Source organism: Panthera leo, chromosome D4 (assembly GCF_018350215.1).
Source record: "Panthera leo isolate Ple1 chromosome D4, P.leo_Ple1_pat1.1, whole genome shotgun sequence".
Taxonomy (NCBI): Eukaryota; Metazoa; Chordata; class Mammalia; order Carnivora; family Felidae; genus Panthera; species Panthera leo.
This window is the reverse complement of record NC_056691.1, coordinates 90,264,330-90,280,265: the sequence shown is the minus strand read 5'-3', so window position 1 is coordinate 90,280,265 and position 15,936 is coordinate 90,264,330. Positions and strand designations below refer to the sequence as shown.

General features: G+C 50.7%; 1 long non-coding RNA gene across 1 annotated transcript; it reads left to right on the top strand.

Annotated features, from left to right (window-relative positions):
• Positions 1 to 13,739: 13,739 nt before the first annotated feature.
• On the top strand, positions 13,740 to 15,348 carry LOC122204932. Its single transcript, XR_006195845.1, has 2 exons — positions 13,740 to 14,473; positions 15,152 to 15,348. It is a non-coding gene; the product is annotated as an uncharacterized LOC122204932 (long non-coding RNA).
• The last annotated feature ends 588 nt before the right edge of the window (positions 15,349 to 15,936 follow it).

Here is a 15,936-nt window from a genome sequence, read left to right as displayed (position 1 = left end):
ATCTGGCGGCCTCGAGGAGACCCGGGGGTAGGCTGGGGCCCCATCCCCTGCTCCCCCACCTTCTCCCTCCTGTGCCCCTCAAGCCTCCCACGGCTTAGGGATGACTGATTTATTTCAGGAGGTTTTGCATAAGAGGAGAACTCACAAAACCGAGCACTGTTAGGCTGATTTGCATGCCTTCCCAGCCCAGCGCTGGAGAGATTATGTTTCCCTCGGTAAGAAAACAAGTTTGGAGACAGGAAGCCCCGAGGTAACACGCAGGTCCGATGAGACCGACAGGAGGAGAAAGGGGGTCTTGGGCGAGGCTGTTCTGCGACTGGGTCCTGCCTCGAGGTCACCTGGGCCTGCTCCTGCCGCAGGGGGCGCGGGTCCCAGCACGCAGGGCACACACAGGAGACCATGGCCCTCAGCCCTCCGTCTCTCCTTGGTGGAGAGAGTGTGTAGAAAGATCTGGAGTGTTCTTTGGATCTTGCACATTACTGACAGTCAGCTAGAACTGTGTGTCATCATATAGAAAACTTAAAAAATAATCCAAGGACATTAAGCACAAATTCCCATTTCTTCCCATCCTCACTGTATTATATGTGCACATCTATATTTTGCTTATGCAGGGGCGCCTGGGGAGGCTCAGTCGGTTAAGCGTCCCACTTTGGCTCAGGTCATGATGTCCCGGTCCGTGAGTTCGAGCCCCACGTCGGGCTCTGCGCTGACAACTCAGAGCCTGGAGCCTGCTTTGGATTCTGCGTCTCCCTCTGTCTCTGCCCCTCCCCAGCTCGAGCTCTGTCTCTCAAAAACAAATAAATGTTTAAAAAGTTCTATTTTGCGTAACCAGTGGGTCTTTTCTTTTTCCACCGAGTGTTATTTTATTTAGAGCCGCCCCAATTCTCTCGCAGCTTTTATTAACATAGTAAACGGTCTCGCAGTTCTTTGTGGCTTACTTTACCCACCACTTTCTGCATTTGGGGTGTTTGGTTGTTTGGGGTAAAGCTGCTGAGATGGGTAGACGCAGGCCAGCTGCTGTTCTAAGGTTGTGATCCCACAACCTTATCTTCCCCCCTTTAGTAACCAACTCCGGGGCTCTCTTCCTAGCCCAGGATCCCAGCCCGGAATGGAAGTGAAAGCAGGCCTTCTCGGGAGCCACTGGGACCCCTCTGCGGGACAGCAGGGTCCAGGCCTGCGGAGCCCCCGTGCAGCATCAGGCAGGCCCTTGCCGTCTGAAACCTCCCAGCCCCCGGGGTCCCCTCCAACACCCCTGGCCTTAGCAGGCAGCCATGGCAATGAAGCGCCTTCATTTAGCCTCTCCCGAGGGCTAAATCCCTCCAGCAGCCCTGTGCCGGGTCATCCACTCATTTATTCAAGTTACCACTGGCACCTGTCATGTTCCGGGCTCCTCCTTCTGCCCTCTTTCCCTTGGCACTTCCTCCCTGTCTTGGTCTTCTTGGGCTGCCACCCAATACCACAGACCGGGTGACTTAAACGACGTTTATTTCTCGCAGGGAGACCGGGAAGTTCAAGATCAAGGGGCCGGCAGAGTCAGTTTCTGGTGAGGACAAGCTTCTTGGTTTGCAGGGAGAAAGAGAAGGAGGGAGGGAGGGAGGGAGGGAGAGAGAGAGAGAGAGAGAGAATGAGAGAGTCCTCAAGTTCCGGCTTTTTGTACTCTTCTTATAAAGACATTAATTCCATCAAGGGGCTCCCACCCTCATCTAACCTACTTATCTCCCCAAAGCCCTCACCTCCAAACACCATCATACTGGGGATCAGGGCTTCAACATGGATTCTGGGGGGATACAGACATTCAGTCTATGACCGTCTTCACCAATACATGTCTATCGAGTGCCTGCTAGGTGCCAGGTGCTGGGGTTTCCAACAAGAACCAGACAGGGGGCGCCTGGGTGGCTCAGTCAGTTAAGCATCCCACTCCGGCTCAGGTCATGATCTCATAGCTCGTGAGTTCGAGCCCCATGTCAGGCTCTGTGCCGACAGCTCAGAGCCTGGAGCCTGCTTCCGATTCTGTGTCTCCCTCTCTCTCTGCCCCTCCCCCACTCATGCTCTGTCTCTCTCTCTCAAAAATAAGCATTTAAAAAAACGTAAAAATATATATATAATATAAAAATAAAAGTTATATATATATATATATATATATATATATATATTTATATATTTATATATAAAGAACCAGACAGGAGCCGTCATGGGCTCCTTCCTGGTCTAGGCAGGTGGGACACAGTACCCCGAAATTTATAAATCGGGCTGATGAGTGCTGTGGTGTAGATATGGCATACAAAGGAGCACGGGCTTGGGGAAACGAACCCAGACTTGGGGAGTAAGGAGAGTTAATGAAGCTGGTGGAAGTGATATCTGGGTTGCTGCCAGGCTGAGTTCGTTGGGAGAAGGAAAGTAGGGAAGAGTGTCTCAAAAGAGGAACACCATGGTCAAAGAGCTGGAGGCGGGACCTCCAGGGAACTGACAGCAGCCAAGTTCAGTACGGGTGGAGGGTAGAGGGCAGGACAAGGGGAGGGGAGGGTGGGACACTGGGGAGATGAGCCTAGAGAAGAAAGAAGGAGCAGGTCAGGAAAATTCATCCCCGATTTAAAAACCTTCAGTGATTTCCCTTTACCTCACAGGACACAAACCTCGGCCTCAGGGACCAGCATTCAATGTTTTTCGGTGTCAGACCTCTTTCAAAGGACAGCACTTCTTACAAAGCAACTTGCAGAAACCCAATTTGTAACAACAACAGAACCATTAGTTCATGTCACGGAAAAGTGTCAGCTTCAGGCATGGCTGGATCCAGATGCCCGGACAATGTTGTCTAGATCTCATTCATTCCCGCCTCAGGACATTGGCACTTGCTGTCCCCTCTGCCTGGATGGCCTTGCTACAGACCTCCCCATGGCTGACTCATTCCGGGGTCAGCTGAAATGTCATCTCTGCAGAGAGACCTCCTTGACCAGCAACTAAAGCAAGACCTTCCCACCCCAGCCACTTTCTGCCCCATCATCCTACCCTTTGTTCTTCTTCGTGTTCATAATCATCTGAAATTGCCCTGTTGACTTATCGCCTTTGTATTTACTCATGTATATTTTTGGCCTGACTGCCCACGCCGAATGGAAGCACTGCAGGAGCAGGGTTAGAGTTTGCCTAGTGGTGTTTTTACAGTGAATGAATGAACGAGTGGAGAATCCATGCCTGCATCTGTCTCTCCCCATCTCTCAGCTTTGCTTTCTTCTCTGTTGGCTTTTGTCCCGGGGCTGAGATCACCGACACGGTCGGCTGTAGTCCCCGATCTTAGAAACCCCAGGGGAAAGGAAGCCCCTTTCTCGGTGGTTTCAAGGAGAGGCCCCAGACTGACTCTGATTGGCCCAGCCCGGTCACAAGCCATCGCCCCCGCACCAATCGCCGTGCCAGTGGGAGGGATGGGGGTCTCTCATTAGCCAGGGCTGGCCGATCCTCCTGCCCCAACCTCCAGGAGGCAGGGGTGAGTTCGGGAGCAGAGAGAGCGGTTGTCACCACGCAGAATAAGGCCAGGAAGGTGCCTGGGCCATGGCTTCCACCTCCCACCTTCCACTTTCTAAGCGTCCTTTCTTTGTCACTTGGACATGCTGCGTCTAGTCCCTGCTGGACACCAAATCCCAGTCCCTGCCTTTGCCCTTCCTCTTTCCCATGTTCAGCTCTCACCTCCTCCAGGAAGCCTTCCCAGATGCCCACAATCCCCGGGACCACCCATGACGGCCCTTGGATTCTTTGTCAGTGGGCACTCAGCTGCTTCTCGATGGGACCAGCAACCACCCACAGGCAGGAATGCTAGGGAGCCCTCTCTCACCGGCCACGGCACAGACTCTCCTCCTGATGCTGGCCTGCAGGGAGCACGGCCAGGCTGGAGAAGCGAGAGCCGCTGCTACCCGAGGGCCCGGCAGTGGGCAGTGTGCAGAGCCCCCCCTACCCTCTGTGGCGACATCCCAGACACGTGCAGGCGGGCTCGGGGGAGGCCAGGGAGATGAGGGCGGTGAACGTGCCGGGTGGGCAGCAAGGGTCCAGGCTGGGGTCCCAGCACACAGCATCAGCAGTGTCACGTCGGGCACCTTTCTGGCCTTGGCTTAGAACGGCCACAGAATGCAGAATGCAACAAACGTGAGCTGAGGCCACCCACCCCGGAACATGAGGACCCCTGGTGGTGGGGCGCCCCAGGGCCCCTGTGCCGTAGGGCCACCCTCCTCTACCAGAAAAGCGCCCATCCTCTGTCTTGTTGCGACTCAAGGCATTCAGGGAGATTGTGGAGCTCTTTCCTGGCCCAGGCTGCTTGCCAGGAGCTGCAGGCAGTTGAGGTGGCGGGAGCCCCGCAGCCTGCGACTCGCGACTCCGCGGTTGGCGGTGCCCTGAGGGCCAACAGCCCCACCACCCAGGCGCCCTGCTCTTCCGGATGAAGCAATTCACCAGACAGCCACACGGTGGCGCTCCTGCCTCCTTTTCCTGCGGCAAAAACCAGCCTGAAACCATCCGACCTTCGGTCCGGCCATCCATTCATCATCCGTCCATCCATCCAACCACCCATCCATTCATCTAATTACGGCTTAAATTACAAGCGTGATCAGAGTCGGAAGAAAAAAGCAAAAGAGTATGCATGTCCCGATATGTGTTTTTTTAGTTTCTCTTTTTCCCTCCTCCCTCCCCCCTCCCTCTGACTCCCACCCTCCAGGCTCTCTCTCCCCTCTCCACAAATGGATACGTGCCTATAATGTTTTTCAATTCGAACAAATCTTTATTGATCCTTTGCTATTGAGTACCACACCGTCAGGCAATGCCTCCCCCAATCTGTGAGCTCAACCCTCCTGCCTCCAGGAATCTCCAGATGGAGACAAGAAACACCCTTTGGGAGACCATGAGGCGGGGTGCACTCACTTCACTAGGTGGTCTGTTTGCCTCAGAGAAGCGTGGAAGGAGGGGTGCTCTGCCCAGGCAGGGGGTGTGGGCCAGCAGCCTGAAAGGGCCTGCGTTCCTGCCTGGCACCTCCCAGCAACCCTGGTGGGGGTGTCAAACAGGGCACGTGGGGACCCCAAGACGGACCTGCTCCATCCGCCCCAACAGTGACTTTTCACCCGGAAGGTCTCCAACAATTTCCCTCAAGCAACTGGGAAACTCCGTGGAAGGAGGCGGCTGGGGACTGGTGAGCCGGGGGAACCACAGATTCCCCCATCCAGCCACGGAAGCTTTCAGAAGAGGAAACTGAGGCCTTGAGAAGCCTACAAAGCAGAGCCAGGACTGGGGCCCTGGCCTCCCAATCTTCTTGCAAGCCCTTCACAATGGTGACTGTTTTTTCACTGCCTTTAACCTCGGTGTATCATCTGCGTCTGATAAAACAGAAATCCCCAGCGGCAATCCGCAGAGAGGAGGTCTAATTCTCCAGTCACTGGGGTGAAATGGAAGCATCGTTCTGGCGTCCAGATGCAGCCTGGTCTTGACTCACAACCAGCTGCATGACCTCGAGCAGGCACTAGCTTCCCCTGAGCCTCAGACTTTACATCTCTGAAATGGGGCCAAGGATAAAACTACCCCGGGGTTGTTGCAGGTAGCAAACGAGGTAACCCGTGCAAAAACGTTTATAAATGAAAACGCTTTGTAGGTGTGACTTCTTGTTTCTCAGCAGAACTATTCAGTAGCTGGGGATAGAATTCTGCAATTTCTGTCTTTAATGAGACAGTCAAGAGCAGCTTTAGCTGCTGAGGACCTAAAAGAAGGAAAAAAGGCAGAAAAACAGGGCGGTGTCAGCCCGATTGCTATGAGGCGGGCTGTGCTAATTTACATGGCAGGTTGATTATTAATGAAACACCTGACGTTTGGTTACTGCTCATCCAACGCCCGATGACTTCCGCATTCACGTTCCCCGGATACTCCCAGGACACTCGCTCAGGAGCTGCAGGCAGGAGGAAGGACTGAAAGCTTTGTGATCATCTACCTGGGCCCGAGAGGACGGAGGGGCCTCACAAGCCTCGTCCCTGTTAGTCCGCGGGAGCATTTTGCCACCTGGATTATCGACCGAATGATGGAAAACCAAGAAGCGACCCTCGGGCGAGGCTGGCACCAGAGCCAAGTCCGCACAAGATAAGTGTGGGCGATCTGTCCGATCCCCTGGGATGGGTCCCCCCAGCCCCCCATTTCTACCGCCCAGTGTTTCCCCAGCACCACGCCTGGCACATGACAGGATCACGAAGCATGAAAGGCGTGTATGCAAGTCTGTGCAAGCAGTGCGTGTGGTGTGTGTGTGTGTGTGTGTGTGCACGAATATGTGTGCATGTGAATATGTGTGCGTGTTTGTGCACCAGCCGACTGTGGGAGTGTGACGATCTCCCGGTGGGTCCTAACCTCTTCAGTCAAGCCCCGGCGAGTGGTGGCTTTGCTTCCCCGGGGAAGAGGAGTTTGCTGAGGCTGTTAAGCAGGGAGAGGTCCTGTGTCCCTCCCACGCCTGCCTGGACCTGGGGGCTTTACTGAAGCTTCCAGACCCAGGAAGCAAAGCCTCAAGGGAACACAGAGGCAGGAAGCCACAGGAAGGCACGCGTACGCCTTTGCAGAGGATAGAAATTCACACACGTCTGGGAAAGGGCCGGCTCTCCATTGCCCGTCGGCACTAGGAATGTCCTGCAGGCTGACTGCACAGAATCCACAGGAGGGAGGCTTCCAGCTCCTGGGATTTGTACGCAGTTGACATCGGTTTGCATGTACTGGCTGCCTTCACTGATTTTCAACTTGCCATTTTATCAGAGCCCCCAAAGGACAGCATTTTTCTCCTTCTCTTGCTTCTTATCACCCCATGAGCGTGCAGGAAGGTCTCCTCCACCCCAGACAGCGACCTAGATGCCAGGCAGAGGGTGGCGACCCGGTGCCCTCGTGACTCAGACAGTATGTCCTTGAAAGGTGGTGTTATGTCCATGCGTTTCTGCAAGATGAGTGGTTTGTAGATTACAAAGGACACACACGGGGGCACCTGGGCGGCTCAGCCGGCTGAGCGTCTGACTCTCGATTTCGGCTCAGGTCACGATCTCACGGTTTGTGGGCTCGAGCCCCACGTCTGGCTCTGCGCTGGCAGTGCGGACCCTGCTTGGGATTCTCTCTTCCTCTCTCTCTGCCCCTCCCCGACTCAAGCTCTCTCTCTCCAAAGTAAATAAATATGCATTAAAAGCAACAACAACAACAACAAAGGACGGACACGGATAACGTAAGGGACATGATGCTGAGTGAAAGCAGCTAGACACAGAAGGACAAATCCTGTATGATTCCACGCATATGAAGGACCTACAGGAGTCAAAATCCTAGCGACAGAAAGTAGAATGGGGGGGGGGTGGGGTGTGCCAGGGGCTGGGGGCGGGGGGGGGGGGGAAATGAGTTAAATGTTTAATGGGGATGGAGTTTCAAGAGCAGAAAGTTCTGGAGGTGGATGGTGTTGATGGTTGCCCAACAACGTGAATGTACTTCGGGCCACTGAACCGGGTACTTAAAAAGGCTTAAGACGGTAAATGTTGTGTTATGTGTATTTTACCGCAGTTTAAGAACCAACCATCCCACCCAGCCCCCCCCCCCCCCGTTTTCACAGATGGGAAAAGTGGAGGTGCAGGGATCACAGATTTTTCCTGCGCTGCCCATTTCAATTCTTTTTTGATCTTCAAATATTTTTTTTTTCAAGTTTTTATGGCGAAAATTTTCAAGCAAGAAAGTAAATGCAACACATCTAACGACCACCTATATATCCAGCACCATGATTCAACAATAGTTACATTTGCCAAGCGTGGTTTATCTCTCTATGTGCATATGCACGCACGTATAAAGACGTTTTGTTCTGATAAAACATTCCGGAGGTCTATTGCAGACTTCGCGACACTTCACCCATAAATACTTGAGTGTGTATCTCTTAAAAACAGATACTCCTTACATCGTCCCGTAACTACAGTTATTGAATTATCAATAATTCCCCAGTACCATTGACTATCCTGCCCGTGTTCACATTTTTTTTGCTGTTCCCCCCAGTTTCCTTTTAAAGTTTCTCTTTTACATCAGGATCTTGCCCAATTTCAAGCACGGCATTTGCTGGTTTCCTTAGTGTCCTTTTTGACACAACAGCGCCCCCTACCCCTTTCTTTTGATGCTGAGTTTGTTTGCAGGGTTTTTGGGGTTTTTTGTTTTTGTTTTTGTGTTTCCCCCATAATAGCCAAGACCGGTCTGGTGGAAGGTCCTGCATTCTGGATTTGTCTGATATCTCATGGTGCCGTTGAACCTGTACCTCCATCCCCATGCTGGCTGGAAGTTGGGGCCAAGGCTTGAGTAGATTCAGGTGGGATGTTTTCGGTACAGCTACTCCCCTCCCTCATAGCTGGGGGCTGCATGGTATAGGACATCCCCCATATCAGGCCGCCCCACCTTAAGGCTGTCCAGTTTGGTCAGCTGGTTAAAGTGGTGACAGCTGGTTCTCTCCATGATAAAAGTGAGTCAAAGGGTTCCTGGGTGGCTCGGTTGTTAAGCGTCCAACTTCGGCTCAGGTCATGATCTCACGATTCATGGGTTCGAGCCCCACATTGGGTTCTGTGCTGACAACTCAGAGTCTGGAGCCTGCTCAGGATTCTGTGTCTCCCTCTCCCTCTGCCCCCCCCCCCCCCCCCCGCTCATTCTTTCTTTCTCTCTCTCTCAAAAATAAACATTAAAAAAAATAATAAAAGTGAGTTGAGAAGCAGTCTGTGGAGTAGGACTGTCCTTATGTGACCACTGTCTCCCCCACAGTCTTTCCCTAATGGGTTCAGCATCCACTGCTGGTCCTGGCCTGAGTCAGTCCCTTCACTGGAGTTTGCAAATGGTGATTCTTCGGATCCTACCGTTCCTTCTGTTTGTTATCTGGCATTCTTTCTGGAAAGAAGAGCTTTCCCTCATTAAACTAACAAATATGAGGTACGTAAGCGATTAATCTTTTCTCTCTCTTGTTAAAAACTCATTAATTTTTTAATGTTCATTTATTTATTTTTGAGAGAGAGAGCAAGTGGGGTAGGGGCAGAGAGAGAGGATCTGAAGCGAGCTCCATGCTGACAGCAGCGAGCCCCGATGTGGGGCTCGAACTCACAAACTGTGAGATCATGACCTGAATGACCTGAGCCAAAGTCAGATGCTTAAGTGACTGAGCCTCCAAGGTGCCCCTCAATTAAGTTTTTTTAGAGAGAGAGAGAGCATGAGCAGGGGAGAGGGTCAGGGAGAGAGAGAGAGAGAGAGAGAGAGAGAGAGAATCCCAAGTAGACTCCATGCTCAGTGCAGAGCCCAGCTTGGGGCTCAATCCTATGACCCTGGGATCATGATCTGAGCTGAAATCAAGAGCCAGACTGAGCCACCCTGGTGCCCCTAATCTTTTCTATTTAATTGCTGATTTTCATCAGAAGGTGTTGGCATAATTGGATCTTTTTGCTCTCTTCTCCTCTTTTTTTCCCCTAAAATTTGAGTATCACTATAAAGTCATAGATTTTTACTTATTCAGTGTGTTTTTAAATTATAGAAATTCCTTTTTATGGTCAGTGTATAGGTTTCTGAGGGCTGCTGTAACAAATGCCCACAACTGGGTGGCTTAAAACAACAGAAATTTATTCCCCAGTGGTTCTGGAGGCCAGAAGTCTGAACTCAATTACAATTTCTTGTTCTGCAAACTTTCTGCTCATGTCTTTTGCCCTTTTTTTGCTATGAAATAATTGTGGTTTTTCTTTTTAAAGAGTCCAAGAGTTCTCCGTATATATTAGGAGGCTTGTGGTATAAGTTGCAAATATTTTCTCTCAGCTGATTTATTTTTTGACTTTGCTTAGTTTCCTCTTTGCCACACAAAAGATGTTTTGTTTTGTTTTCTTTGGGGGAGTCCGCCTAATTTGTCGGCCTTTTCTTTTGTCACTTCTTTTTGGCCATTTTTAGAAAGTTTTTTTTTTTTTTTTTTTTTTTTTTCCATTTCCGAATACAAACAACCCACTCGTGTTGTTTTCTTCTGGCACTTGTATGGTTTTACTTTTGACACTCGGAGCTCTGGCTCCTTACGAGTTTATTCTGCCATAGGGTGTGAGGTAGGGATCTAACCTGATCGTTTTCCAAATGATCACTGCATATTCTTCAGAGGAGGCCCGGCTAAAACAGAACCTCTGGTTGTGAATGCCCATGCTTTGTGGGGAGGGGGGAGGTCTCACAGTGACCATGAGACTAAAATTAAACACACTATGGAATATGGCCCTGCACACGGCATTGCCAGGGGCAGATTGAGGTGTGATGGGACTTGTCCAAGGAGACAGCCAGCCCAGCATTTCAAAGTTAAATTAGTAGGCATTAAAGTCAAGATTAAGCCTTTGCCAATATTCTCCAGAAAACTCTCAAACCTTTGGGGCCCCCTCATTGCCTCCAGATATAATTCAAGCTTCTTATTTAGCTTGAGGCCCTCCATATACTGACTTGCTTATCTTCGATTTCACACATATCTTAAATGTGACCGTTTATTAAACAAACAGCCTTAGGTGGTCTTGCTCGAAGCTGGGTCTTCCTCCTGTACAGCCCATCTGGCCTATCACCATTTAGCAAATTCCTGATTGAACCAGGAGCAAGGTTGAAATCCCATCCCCACGGGTAGGTGGCCCTTGTCACTCTGAGTACAGCCTCTTTGTCCATAGCACTTTGCCTGTTATTCCTGGGCTGGACCTGGCTCTGAATCACAGTATGATCAGTCCCTCTCCCATCTCATCTGCTGGACTCTATGCTCCTTGAAAGCAGGTGTAGAGGATTGAATGGTGTCTCCCCACCTCCCCTGCCACCAATTCATGTCTACCTGGAACCACAGAATGTGGCCTTATTTGGACATAGGGTCTTTACGGGTATAGTGCAGTTCAGATGAAATCATGCTAGGTTAATGTGGGCCCTGAATCCGGTGACTGGTATCCTTATAAGAAGACAAGCAGACACACACTGAGGAGAAGGTCACATGAAGACAGATGCAGAGACATGAGTGACACAGCTACAGACCACAGAAGGTCAAAGTCTGCCGCACCATCATGAGGCAGGAGAGAGGCACGGAACACATTTTCCATCAGAGCCTCCAGAATGAGCCAACCCTGCCCACACCTTGCTCTCAGACTTCTGGCTTCCAGAATGGTGAGGGAATACATTTCTACTGTTTTCAGCACCCCCCTGCTTGGGGTAATTTGTTAGGGCAGTCGGAGGACACTCATACAGCAGGTAACAGGAATAACAATATTTATTGACGCCCACGCCGTGGCAGGCACCCTCCGAGCATTGACATGTGTCTCATACCGAGCTGTCCCAGCAACCCTAAGAATTGGGTATTTAAGGTATTGGTCTCATCCCCATTTTCCCAGTGGAGACACCGAGATTGCCCAGTGACTCATCCAGACCACACGGCTGGGTTGTCGACCCAGGATCCTGACTCACCCGGGCCTCTCTGGCCTCACCAGGCAATCTGTTCTGTTACTGCCCACCTGTGGCCACCAAGGCCAATTCTCCTTTCTGACTAAGAAAAGGATTGGAAAGGGCATTCTTTTTTCTTTTTTTTTTTTTAAGTTTATTTATTTATTTATTTAGAGATGGCAGGGAGAGACAGAGAGAGAGGAAGAGAGAGAGAATCCCAGGCAGCTTCCACACTGTCAAGTGCAGAGCCTGATGCAGGGCTCGAACTCATGAACCATGAAATCATGACCTGAGCTGAAATCAAAAGTCGGACACTTAACTGACTGAGCTGCCCAGGCGCCCTGGAAAGGGCAATCTTTTTTTTTTTTTTTTTTTTTAATGTTTATTTATTTTTGACGGGGTGGGGGGTGGGGAGCATGAACAAGCCAGGGAAGAGCAGAGAGAGAGGGGGACAGAGGATCTGAAGCAGGTTCTGTGCCAACAGTGGGGAGGCTGATGTGGGGCTCCAACTCACAAACTGTGGGAGAGGGAGGCAAGAATCCAAAGCAGGCTCCAGGCTCCGAGCTGTCAGCACAGAGCCCAATGCAGGGCTTGAACTCACGAACTGTGAGATCATGACCTGAGTCGAAGTCAGATGCTTAATCAACTGAGCCATCCAGGCACCACTTGGAAAGGACATTCTTAAGCAAAACCTCAAAAAACCCAAAGTGTAAGTCTCAAAAAAAAAAAAAAAAAAGGGAGATGAGTTTGATAACATCAGGATTAATGTCTCTCTTCCAATGTAATACAATACAGTTACAGTTACTAGGATGATAACAGACTGGGGGAAACATTGGAAATATCTGTAGCCAACAAGGGGGCACACACCTAAAACAGAGACGGTGCTCCCACAAATCAACAAGGGAAAGATAGTGACTCTATTGGGAAAATGGCCAAAAGATAAGAATCAGCAATTTATAGAGGAAGAAACCCACAGCTTAACAAGAATATGAAGAAATGCTCCGTCTCACTAATAGAGGGTGGTAAATTAAACAAGAACATGTCAGGGGCGCCCGGGTGGCTCAGTCGGTTGAGCGTCCGACTTCAGCTCAGGTCACGATCTCACGGTCTGTGAGTTCAAGCCCCGCGTCAGGCTCTGGGCTGATGGCTCAGAGCCTGGAGCCTGCTTCCGATTCTGTGTCTCCCTCTCTCTCTGCCCCTCCCCCGTTCATGCTCTGTCTCTCTCTGTCTCAAAAATAAATAAATGTTGGAAAAAAAAAAAAAAAAAGAACATGTCAGGGGTGCCCGGGTGGCTCAGTCAGTTGAGCGTCCGACTTTGACTCAGGTCATGATCTCCCGGTTTGTGAGTTCGAGCCCCAGATCGGGCTCTCTGTTGTCAGTGCGGAGCCCATTTTGGAACCTCCGTCTCCCTCTCTCTGCCTCTCCTCCATGCGTGTGCCCACGTTTGTGCGCGCTTTCTCTCTCTCAAAAATAAACATTAAAAATTAAAAACAAAACAAAATAAGAACATGTCAGTATAGCCCTAGTTTACTGAAAACATGAAAGAGCCAGTCGATGCCAAGTGTTGGCAGGGATGTGGGCATTTTTGTGGACAGTAGACTGGGGCAGCCATTCTGGAGAACAATTTGGTGGTAAGTCCGTGCAAAATTTTTGGAGGTGACGGGTGTGTTTAGTACCTTGGTTGTGGTGATGGTATCATGGGTGTGGGCCTTTGTGGGCAGTCATCCAGATGTGTGTGCAATTAAATGTGTGCAATTTTTTGTATATCAATTATACCCCAACAAAATTAAAAAAAATTCTCTAAAAACAACAAAGTTAAGTCCACCAGTTTTACTCCTAGATATACATCCCAAAGACATTCTCAGCCGTATCAGTACAGCATGTTCCTCCCCGTGTTTCAGATGGCACCGTGGGTATCATTCCCTCCCTGGGAGAGTGGAGGGCCGATCGGTGTAGATCCGTATCGCTGAATAATTGTCAGCCATTAGAAGCTACTGGCTAGATGCATACAGAGCATCATGCACGGAGCTTCAAAACAACGGTGAGTGGGGCAAAAGGTCAGAAACAAACTGCCACCACAAACATAAACCATTTATGTAAGTTAAAAGTACATGCATAGATATGTGCATGGTCATATATGTATATAGTGTATACACATATAATCTTGGTCTTTTGGACACGGTGCTAAACAGCGAGGGGCTGCTGCTGAGATGGGGTTCCAGGGCTCTGTGGAGGCTACTGCCAGAAACTTGGACTTGGCCCTGTAGATGTGTGGCCACTGGAGGCAGGGTGAGTGGCATGAGGCCACATACAGAAGGGTGAAAGCAGGCTTTTTTCCAGGACTCGGAAAATTCAGGAGATAGCGAATTATATTTCTTTTTCCATCTCCGTCTTGGTCTCCATCTAGGTCTTTTCCATCATTTGGCTGGACTTCTGAGTTTGTCGTAGGAGATGGGGACATGGAGGGTCACAGCTTCTTCATCTGGGTTTAGTGACCCGAGGCAAGACACAATCTCTCTTTAGTATCCATATATAGACTCAGGGAAGTACCCTGATTGGTCCAGCTCAAGTCACGTGTCCAACGGCCAATCTCTTTGGCTAGATGATGGGGATGGGCCAGGCCCGGTCCAAGTGCCCCCGTGGCTCGAGGGTGGTACTGTGGTTGTCCCTCGGAAGGGGAGGGGGAGATGTCGCACAGACTAATGCAGGGGAAGACTACCCCGTCTATCGGGTCAGCACCACCTGCCTACACCGGCTCAGCTCCTTTGTTTCTTGTCACGTTCAGACAGGCGACCCATGACTTTTAGAGAAAAAAATATCCAGGTAGCCTGGACTAAGAGCGGCTGGGGATGGTGGCTGGGCTGCCTCTGCCTTTTCTTTCTGGCCTCTTGTCACACAAGCCCCTGGTGGTCCATATTGAGAGAACAATTACCATTCTTCTTCCAGACACTGTATAAACAGTAACAATGTAGTTCGGGCCCCCCTTGAGGGCCAGGAGTTGATGAGCTCCATGGATCACTGCTCCCTTCCACGGAGAAGAACATTCCAGCAGGATGAGGTCAGAGCGCTAAGGAAAATTGGGGGGAGGGAGGGAGGTTCCTGGGTCAGAACTCTAGGGCAGTGCCTGGCCCTCGACTCCGCCCCTTAACCTGGGCCCTCCAATCCCTGGACTGAGAAATCTCTGAATGCACTTGAGTCCCGGCCCTGGCGTGCATGCAAAGGCAGTGTGGTCCTTCCTGCCAAATGGTTTGTGGAGAAACCAGATCCTTCCCCTTTTCCCCCAACCTTTTCATCTCTGTATCCCCCCCCCCCCCCCGCCCCCCCCCCCCCCCCCCCAGCTGATGGCCCTTGGGTGGCTACATAGAGTTCAGTATTTGGTGGACCAGCTCCTGGGAGTGATGGATGCTGGCCATGAACACAATCAACATGGTAACATAAGTAACATTTATTTTTTAAAAAAATTTTTAATGTTTATTTATTTTTGAGAGAGAAAGAGAATCTCAGTGCAAGTGGCCGAGGGGCAGAGAGAGAGGGAGACACAGACTCCGAAGCAGGCTCTGGGCTCTGTGCTGACAGCTCGAACTCAGGGGCCATGAGATCATGACCCGAGCTGAAGTCTGACGCTTAACCCACTGAGCCACCCAGGCGCCCCCAGAAGTAACATTTATGGAACTAGGTTTTACCCTAGTTATATCTTAACGTCTCACTGATTTAACCTCAAATCCCCACTCTGCAGACATTATTATCACTCCATGTTGTGGATGAGGAAACGAAGGCTGAGTCCGTGCGTACGACAGCAGAAACCTGCACTCAAGCTCTGGTCCGCTTGAATCAAGAACTCTTGGCTTCCCCCAACTGCCTCCATAACCACGTTAGACTGGTTGAATCCCCAGCTCAACGCCCACCTTCCCCATAAACCAGCATGGTTATAAAGGCTGTGCACTGCTCAATCCAGGAGGATTGGGGGCTAGAGGACAGGGCTGAAATACACCCTGGGCTCTGCTCACATGGGCTACGGTCTCAGAAGGGGTGTCTAATTCTCACAAAGCACCAGACAAGCTAGCAGCAGCCCCACCTGGGACTACACTGGGCCTCTCCGAATGCCGACAGCACCCACTGTTCTGGCCCCTGATGCACCTGGCCCCTTGCGTCGCAAGCTGCCTGGCATTGTGACCCAATTGGTTCCCATGACAAAACTTGTTATTCCCAGAAGGCACCCAGCACTTACTGCCTCCAGGCTCTTGATTCGTTGGTGCTTTCGGCCTCCCAACCGCCTCTCCCATTTCTATTTCATAAAACCTACCTTTCCTTTAAAAACAAAGCAGATGCCCACTCCTTCAAAAAGCCTTTCAAATTCCGTTAGGCTCATCTCACTCTCTGCCTGCTCTGTCATGCTGCTCTGGCCTCTGATAAAGAACATCACCTGTTGAGCATTTTACTATGCTCGGGGCTTGAATTCTCAGTTGAGGAATGCTGTGATGCTCATTTCCCAGAGGAAGAAACTGAGGCCCCCGCCGACTT